The following is an 8,940-nucleotide window of genomic DNA, read 5'->3' on the forward strand; positions in this document are numbered from 1 at the left end:
AACCTGCTGAGAAATCTTGTAGCTCTTACTGCTAGATAGGTATATTTCTGTATTTCAGATTGCATTTGTATATATGTACTATAAATATGTATATATATATCTGTCAGAGGTGCTATACATCTGCTCTTTATCTTATACATGCAGCTATATGAATGAAAATGAGAGAAATGTCTATTTCAGTGTTGACCATTATCATTATTCTGGCATGCATAAGAATTCTTTTCATAGTTTCCTTCAGTACATATTTTCCTATTAATTCACTGTATGCTTATTGATCTAGGAAGTCCCTCAAGATTTCTTAGCCATTGACTAATGATTTAAGTTAATACATCATTTAGTAAGCTTAATATTTTTAAGTTTTAAGGAGCTTCTAGATATAAACGGGTATATCACAATTGCTGTGCTAAGGAGATAGCATTCTGGGGAAAATGCTAATGGAAACCCACAGAAAAACATTTTAATGTATTATGTATGGGCAATTTGAATTTTGGGAACATAAAAAGCTAATGAGTAATATTATGCCTAACATTAAAAAGTAAGCCATTGTGATTGAGCTTTATAGAGGCAACAGTATTATCAGTAAAAGTATCAGAAGTTACAACTTTATTATGAAAAAATTCTACCCCAGTTGAAAGTGTTACAAATTACAAGCATTCTTGCAGTTTCTAACAATTTTAGATTTCTGTCTCTCTCTTCCCAGCTTTCCTCCCCCATTCTCTATATCTTCATGTACCATATTGTTAACACACCTAACTGCTTTTGCCATTAACTTGGCTTTTTCATCTGACCTGCCTGGTCAAAGGACTGATGAAAATTCCCTTCCCTGTCTTGACCATTGAGGATCAACCATCTGTCTCCTCAGTTTACCTTGTTACCCAGCCCATATCACAAGTACAGATATCCCTCCTTCTGCTCTCCAGTTTCTCCTGCTATGCCTTTTCTCTTCCTTCTGTTACCACATACTCATGACGTTCTCCAGATCTTACCTCTCCCCACTCACACTTCTTTTTTCCCCCTTTTCCATTGCAAGGTCTGTCCCCCAACCCACAGCACTTCCTCAGTTCCTGCTTCCTCTGTTCCTCCTCTCCAGTCTGGTCAATGCCCTCCACCCTGAATTCATTCCTTTCTCCTCCCTTTCTCCTTTAGTTCTCTTCTAGATCTTCAGTTCTGCTTCATCCCTAATAAAAACAAAAACAAAATAAACAACAAAAAAAACTTTCTATGCTTCTATACTTTGCATGAATTCTAGTTTTCCAGAGCTGACAATTTTTCTCTATCTTCGATTCAGCCCTTCAACTGTCTTTTTCTTTTCCTTTACCGCCATCATTTCACCTTCCCATCCATACACTTCTCTCCCTGCACAGCATTTTACTAACTTATCTGGAATGAATATTTTAAGGTTTTTTTCAAAGTTCCTTCCCTTCTCAGATTTCTCTTCTCCTTCTGCAGGACATACAGGACATGTAATCTGCAATATTCATGCTAGGCCGACAGCCTCTTGCCATTAGTTTCTTCCAAGTTTATCTTCTAATCCACCTAGCACTCTATCACTCCTTCCTGTATTCTTTTTAATTCAGCTTTCCTTGGGATTCTCCACCTCACCATATAATCAAGTCTTTTTAAAAATAAACTCTTTGACTCCACTGTCCCCTCTATCAGCCATCCTAAACATCTCTTGTGTCTTGTATTCTGGAGCTCTTCCAGATAAGTTTAGTCTGAAGCCTTCTTTCTTTTCTTTCTTTCCTTTGCCCTCTGGTGAAGAAATCATATTTTTGCCAAAGTCCCTCATGAATCATTCCTGCCAAAAGTCAGAATGAAAATCCTTTGTCACCCTCCCCAACCTGCCTGCAAAACTCTTTCTCTTGGAAAGCTGCTCTCCATGGCCTTTGTTTGACTCATCAATGTCTCTTTTCCCTCTAGCTGCACTTTCAGCATATCTTTCAAAGGATTTTCCTCATTCTTCCCTCCAGTATTCTACAGAAGCCTTCTACACCTGGGCTCTGTCTCTGTTTCTTTTCATGTTGTTTCCAGATAATTCATTTACAGATAATTATACAGATAATCAGATTTTAGATAATTTCATCTGCAAAATAAATAAATAAAGTACCTACTCCATGTTTCAGCCATCTGCTTGAGAGTGGCATGGTCAGAGTAGGGCTCTTCGTCTTTCCCCCTGACATTTTTCCCTTTTCTCTGTCACTATGGAAATACTATTGTCCTGCCTCTTCTCCAGCTCCTCAGGTCCATAGCCTCAGCGTGTTCTTTAGCTTAATCCCCATTTGATTCTTACTGCCTCTTTTTGCATTACATTTATAAACTAGATGTTTTTATTCTCATTCATAACCTAAAACACTCCTCCAGGCTCTCACCATCTTCTGTCTTGACTAACATCATCTACACATTTGTCAAATATAACATTCCTACCTATTTCCATTCATAACATTACAGTGAAGAAAACTGTCCTAGCCTTTTTCTCTGAGCATGTGATTTCACTTTTCACAGCCTTCCCCCTCTTCATTCACACCAAACATCAGCTTCTTGTCTTCATTCTTCACAGCTTGCCTCCACAGTATTTATCATCTTTCATATACTATAAGTGACAGCAACATTTAACACCCATTCCCATAGCATACTTGGCAGGAACAGACATTCAAGGCCAAAAACAGAAGAGAGGTGAATTAGCATCCCTTGCGAGAAGCTGACAGGGTGTGCCTAAGCACCAACAGAGCCACTTACCCTGTCTTTGCTGGTAAGGAAGGGAATTTACTCATCTGTAGCCTGGGGAGCAAATGAAAGCTTAATTCATGCAAGATAAAGTAGGAAGAAGCATTCCTTCTGAAGCAGCCTCAGAGCAAGTGGAAGCATATGGTGAAGATGGAGTACAGGAGCCAGAAGCAAATAGCCACTGGGGTGATATTGACTGCTTTGGTCTGTGCCCAGTTATAAAATATCCCTCAGCCATCAGAAGTATCCCTAAGAAGCTAAAGATGGAAATGGCTGAAACTCAAAAATGTGTTGGTAGCAGACAGTCCAGATACAGGACTCTGTAACAGAGTATTCCAAGCAATTTCCAAATACTCAAATGTGACAGATCAGTATAGCTGGCAGGCACATTTTTTTCCAAGGTCAGAGATGAATCAATGTCTGCAGTAGAAAGGGTAGAAAGCAGAAACTCTTACAAAAACTGTTCTCCAAAGCAGGTAGCTTGTTGCCCTCCTAGTCTTACTTTGGATCTGTCCTCCCAAAACTAATTACAAGAGGCTGTCACCAGGCATGGATGCATGAGGTAGCTGAAAGAAGGGGGACTCCATTCATCCCAGAGCTGAACAGTGCTGATTATGTGGCCTGTCCGCACACTCCTCCCTTATTATTCACATCAGTGCTATTCACCTGCCTGGACTTCAGTCTCCAAGACACATTCGGAGAGACACCAGGGTCCACTTATGAAGCTGTCTTCCCCTGATGCTCTAGGCTGAGTAGAAGCCTTTATAACGATAAATGACGGCGTTTGAGACTTCAACTACTTTGCCTGTAGACACATGCGGATACAAAAGTATTGGGTTGGAAGGGACCTTAAAGATCACAAAATCTGAATTGGTTTCTGTCCTGGTTTCAGTTAGGACAGAGTTAATTTTCCTCCTAGTAGCTGGGGGTAGGGTGCTATGTTCTGGATTAGGATGAGAAGAGCGCTGATAACATGCTGATGTTTTAATTGTTGCAGAGCAGTGTTTACACCAGGCCAAGGACTTTTCGGCTTCTCACTCTGTCCTGCCAGCGAGCAGGCTGGGGGTGCAGCAGGAGCTGGGAGGGGACAGACCCAGGACAGCTGACCCAAACTGGCCAAAGGGGTATTCCATACCATCTGGCGTCATGCTAAACAATATATAGGGGTGGCTGGCCGGGGGGGGGGGGCCGGCTGCTCGGGGATAGGCTGGGCATCGGTCAGCGGGTGGTGAGCAATTGCATTGTGCATCACTTGTTTCGTACACATTATTAGTAGTAATACTATTATCATTATTATTATTATTGTTATTATTATTTTCCTGTCTTAATAAACTGTCTTTATCTCAACTCACAGGCTTCACTTTCCCGTTTCTCTCCCCCATCCCAGAGAGGGAGGGGGGAGGGTGAGCAAACGGCTGTGTGGTGTTTAGCTGCCGGCCGGGTTAAACCACAACAGTTTCCCACTGGCTTGCCCACTAATAACAAATTATCTGGGCATTTGGATTGAAAAGACTCCTACACAGAAACAGGTACTTTGTCCAAACAGAGATTGAACAAAACTCGAAGGTTTTCCCTCCTTCAGTTGTGGTTTTTTTTTTTCTTTATCATTCTTTCTCTCTAGTGTGTATATTTTGAAGATAGAACAAACAAAACCCAAAATTGTTCCTATGGTATCTGAAGAGCCATGGTTTTCACGCAGAGAATTCCAACCCATTTCAATAAGCACTATGTCCCAACAGAAAGTCAAAGGAAGTTGCTTACAAATCCATATTTGTTAAAAAGGAGAAGAAAATGAGAAAATCTCCCCAAGTGTGTCTTCACACAAAGTTTGGGCCCCTCTCCAACTTCAAAAGGTGTCTTTAGAGGAGGCTTGTGCCCTGCAGAGAAGACTCCTGGAAGCTCAGGTGCAGAGTGCAGCTCTGGCTGGCTGCAAAATCTGTGCCTGTGATCAAAGCCAGGCTTCAGGCATTCCAGTTCATGCGGGGTAGATGTGAAAAGCCCCTGCCTTCCCGTTTCTCCTGGGTGATAAGTGAAACTGCTTGCAAACAGCAGGACTTCATGCCTGCTGAATCCCCTTTTGCAACAATATTGCAGACACTCCTGCTTTCTGAAGCCTTGTTGGATTGAAATGCAATTTTTTTAGTTATATCTTCTACTTTACAGGGTGACCAGGAGGATTTATCACCAATTTGCTGTGGAGAAAAAAGGAGCAGAGGCAGTGGACTGTCAATGTTATACCATTAGGCAGGAACACATTCCCCACAAGCATAGTGCCTTCAGAAAAAAGGAAGGCATCCCTGCAAAGATCCTTACAGCAATTGAGTCTGAAGAAATATGCTTCCCTCAGGACCCTTCTTACTGCTGCCAGAGCTACGAGGGCTGCATGCTGCCACGTTGGTCATATGGTTTGTTTAATTAGCACATACATGTTGGGTTACATTCGTTTTGAAATAATAAAAATTGTGCAAACTCCCCACATTAACCTGGTAAAATAAATTGTGTCTTCATTCAGGCAGCAAGATGTGACGGCAACAAGCTGCAGAAAAAGCTTGAAAGGTTGAAGATGAGAGAGCGAAAAAAAATAATAATAAATGGGAAACTAAAAGAGGTATTGAAGGAAAGGAATGAGTTAATCAGCTTCTTCTTAGGGCAGTAGAAAGGAAGATTTCGAGGCATTAACAGAGCTAGCATTTCTGGAATGTAAAATAGCATTCGTACTACACAGCTCAATACCACACTAGGAATCGATATTCTCTGACATGCAGGAGAATTTAAGAAGGTCGTTGTGTCATGTAATCATGATCCTTTCAATAGCGCCTCCCCATGGGACTTGCAGGCTGATAGTTTCTTACAGAGGGCTGACAACTTTTCTTCTTAACAAATATGAAATTTCTCTAAAGTCAATGGTGGGATAATGGGGAAAGGAATATTTCCAGATCCCAGGTTCATTAAAGTCTGAAACCTGTGCAGAAGAGCATGGCACAGCTCTCCATGTGAGGAAGTCCTGGTGAGCTGGACCAGTGGAGATGTCCCCACTCACCATCCACCCGGTAAACATGGAGGTGCCGCAGTATGAGGTCCTTGGGTGGCCATTCCTTCCCAACTTGATAGAGCCTGGATTAATTTCCATCAGTGCATGGTCCAAGGACTGCTGATACTGTCAGCATTTCTCCATGGAGTTTCAGAGGACAGCCAAGTTATCACTGAGGGCCTGCTTGTGGTTTTATTTATCTGTTTACGTTGGAACTTGCTTTACATTTATTGTCTGCAGTCGCATACATGACCTCAGAGATCTTTTATAATTAGGAACACATTATTAATGCGAAGATGAGCTCCTCGCCTGTTCTTGTTTGTGCCATTCCTAGCAGAGTGGGGGTTTCATCTGTGGCTGAGCTGCTGGTTGCTATGGCAATACAAGCAATAAATAAATAGTAAAAATAATACATAGGAATAAAATATCCTGATTTTGTAAGCATGTTCTCTAGGACAGTAATAATGGCATTTCCTGCAGCGTAGTGCTTCTGAGCATCACTTCCATGCTGGGGTGCCCCAAAACACTTGTTAGCGATGTCATGCCTCACACACACACTATATAATGGTAATGCGGCTCCACCACGTACCACTGCAGCTTTTTGGCAGCACAGACCATGGCTTCGATTCTCTGCCATCAGAAGAGTGGCCAGGAGATGTGTATCTGTCTGTGTCTGTCTGTCTGTGTGTACACACACATGCTGGAGCCAGGCGTGTCCAAACTGGTGACTTTACACACATGAAGGGGAAGCAGAAACTTCATGGGCTTCTCTCTCGACAATATTGTAAAGTATCCTCATTCAAATGAGAACCTTTTATACTTCCTCGGATGTGCAAGAAGACAACTAAATAGCTCTAATTTACATTTATACTCACTTTAAGTAATATTTTTATTTACAATATAAAGAAGAATTGAGCTCATTGAGCTAAGATGGGATTTTGCAAAATAAAGCTGTAAATCAGGAGTTATATTTAAAAATATTAGAGAATTGATGCTTCCTGAACAACCGAAAACTTGGAAGACTCCTCTTTTTTTTTTTTTTTTTTTGAATATGTACAAACATATATTTCTATTGTAGGCAGACATAAGGTTTTTAGAAACTGATACCCTTCAGAAAAACAGCTGGTTTTCTTCCTGCTTTGCAGGAAAAATAACAAATACTGGTGAAATCTGGCGTGTCTGAAGAGTTGTTTTTTTATTGAAAAAAAATTATATTTGCTTCTATGAGAATGTTACAGAACTATATACATAGATAAATAGCTATGTGCACATCCATGCGCATTTACTGCACAGAAAGTGCTGCTAGGTGTATTTATAAAATAAGGAAGTTTATACCTTTATTCTTCAACAGTGACAGATATGCCTGATAATATCCAGCAACTGTGCTGGTCATTGAAATGCTTAAGTATATTTTTGCCTGTTGACACATTTGTAAAAAAGAAGAAAATATAAGTGTTACAAATAGGAAGTATAAACATTGCTGGCTTGCAAACAAAAAGGATGGTTAAAGCCACAGGGCTCAGAGATAGTACAAAGACCTGGTGATACTGTGCCGAAATGAAAGAAGCTCATATTTCTAAAGACAAACCTTGAAAAATGAAGTTGGTAACTCTATGCATGCATCCTCATGGTCGTATACTTAACTATGCAGGATTATGGAGCAGCCAACAACATATGGGAATTGCAATTTCTTATGCCTGCAAATTTTAAAAAATAAAGTGACTTTCGGAAATACTTACTAGTTACAGAAAGAATTTCTGAAGAATTAAAGTACAACAAGAACAATGTCATAATAAAGAATTTTTTTCAACTTTCTCCCAACTTAATTCTTTCCCACAGCAAGCATCATCAGGGAAAAATGGAAATTAAAAAAAAAAAAAAAAAAAAGAAAAAATCTATACTTTTCCTACCATTTTCCAAATCCTCTGGTTACAGAAAACTTCCAACTCACTGCTTCACACATGTAGGGTGCAATATCACTGTACAATGTAATGTCCTGTGAAAGAAGACGTGACATGGGAGAAAGGTAGCTTGCAGTTCAACCACAGGCAAAGGGAGGTTCTGCTCCTTTGGGTCCAGCAGGTTACTAAACATCACTCTTGACTTTTTCACATGAAAGCATTTGGCCAAACACGCAAACAGGGGGCATCAGTAGGATGTGACCCCCATTTCCCAGCTATCAGCTTAACCACTGGCTTCTGCCTGATGCTGTGTCCTGAAGGGGCAAGACCCTGTTGTCCTACAACCTTATCAGATGACGTCCTGCACAGAAAGTGGGCAAAGTAATATCTGTTTTGTGGATCCTGTCAAACAGCCAGGTGTTTGGTTATGTCAGGGCTTTAGATAATTAGGTGGATGCCTGCCCACAGTCATTTGGTGTATGTTACCAGGCCGAGGAGAGACACCAGTGAAATTCAAACACCTACGCTGCTGGGCGGGAGGCGTAGGAACACAGGGCTGTTTCAGGCACCAGGCCATCTCTTCCTTCTGTTGGCTCCAGCATACACCAACCACCAACCTACAAAGCAAAATTACCATGACAAGCACCAAGGTCCAGGAGCAACAGCTGTCCAGTAAATTGTGCTTTTACTCAGATCAAAGAGATGAGTTGCTTGTTAACAGCACACTTTCAATGCCAACTTTTGTCTAAAATAGAGAATCTTTTGATATATTTCCAATCCAAAATCCAGGGGGAGAAGTGAAGAGACAGGGACGCATAAAAGGAAAGCCTAATACTTCTTTTCCACAGCTTCATACTCCAAAAGTGCAAAGACATTTGGTGCTGTTGGTTAGGGAGCCAAATTTTGAAAAGTTGAGTAGTGGCAAGCTTATTGTACAATAGCAAACCTTTGTCACTTATACTTACTAAGTCTAAAGATCAAGATTTAAAAGAGGATCTGCACAATCTGTGCAGAGTCGAGGTAATCCATTCAAGTGACTTCTGCATTTAGCTTTATTCAGATCATAGCCTGAATTGTAAGACTAAGTTTGGTTACTCTTTGCCTTTCATACTGAGCAGATCACAGCTTACCAAAGGGCCACTTACTCACCCTCTATACCAAAGGCATCGGGCCACCCCTGCTGCATTGATCCATCAAGAACATTCCTAGGTTCCCCTGTTGAAATTTCATTTAGCAGAATAGCATTCATATTCAATATCACTATACATCAATATCCACACTGAA

This window comes from Anser cygnoides, chromosome 2, assembly GCF_040182565.1.
Source record: "Anser cygnoides isolate HZ-2024a breed goose chromosome 2, Taihu_goose_T2T_genome, whole genome shotgun sequence".
Classification (NCBI taxonomy): Eukaryota; Metazoa; Chordata; class Aves; order Anseriformes; family Anatidae; genus Anser; species Anser cygnoides.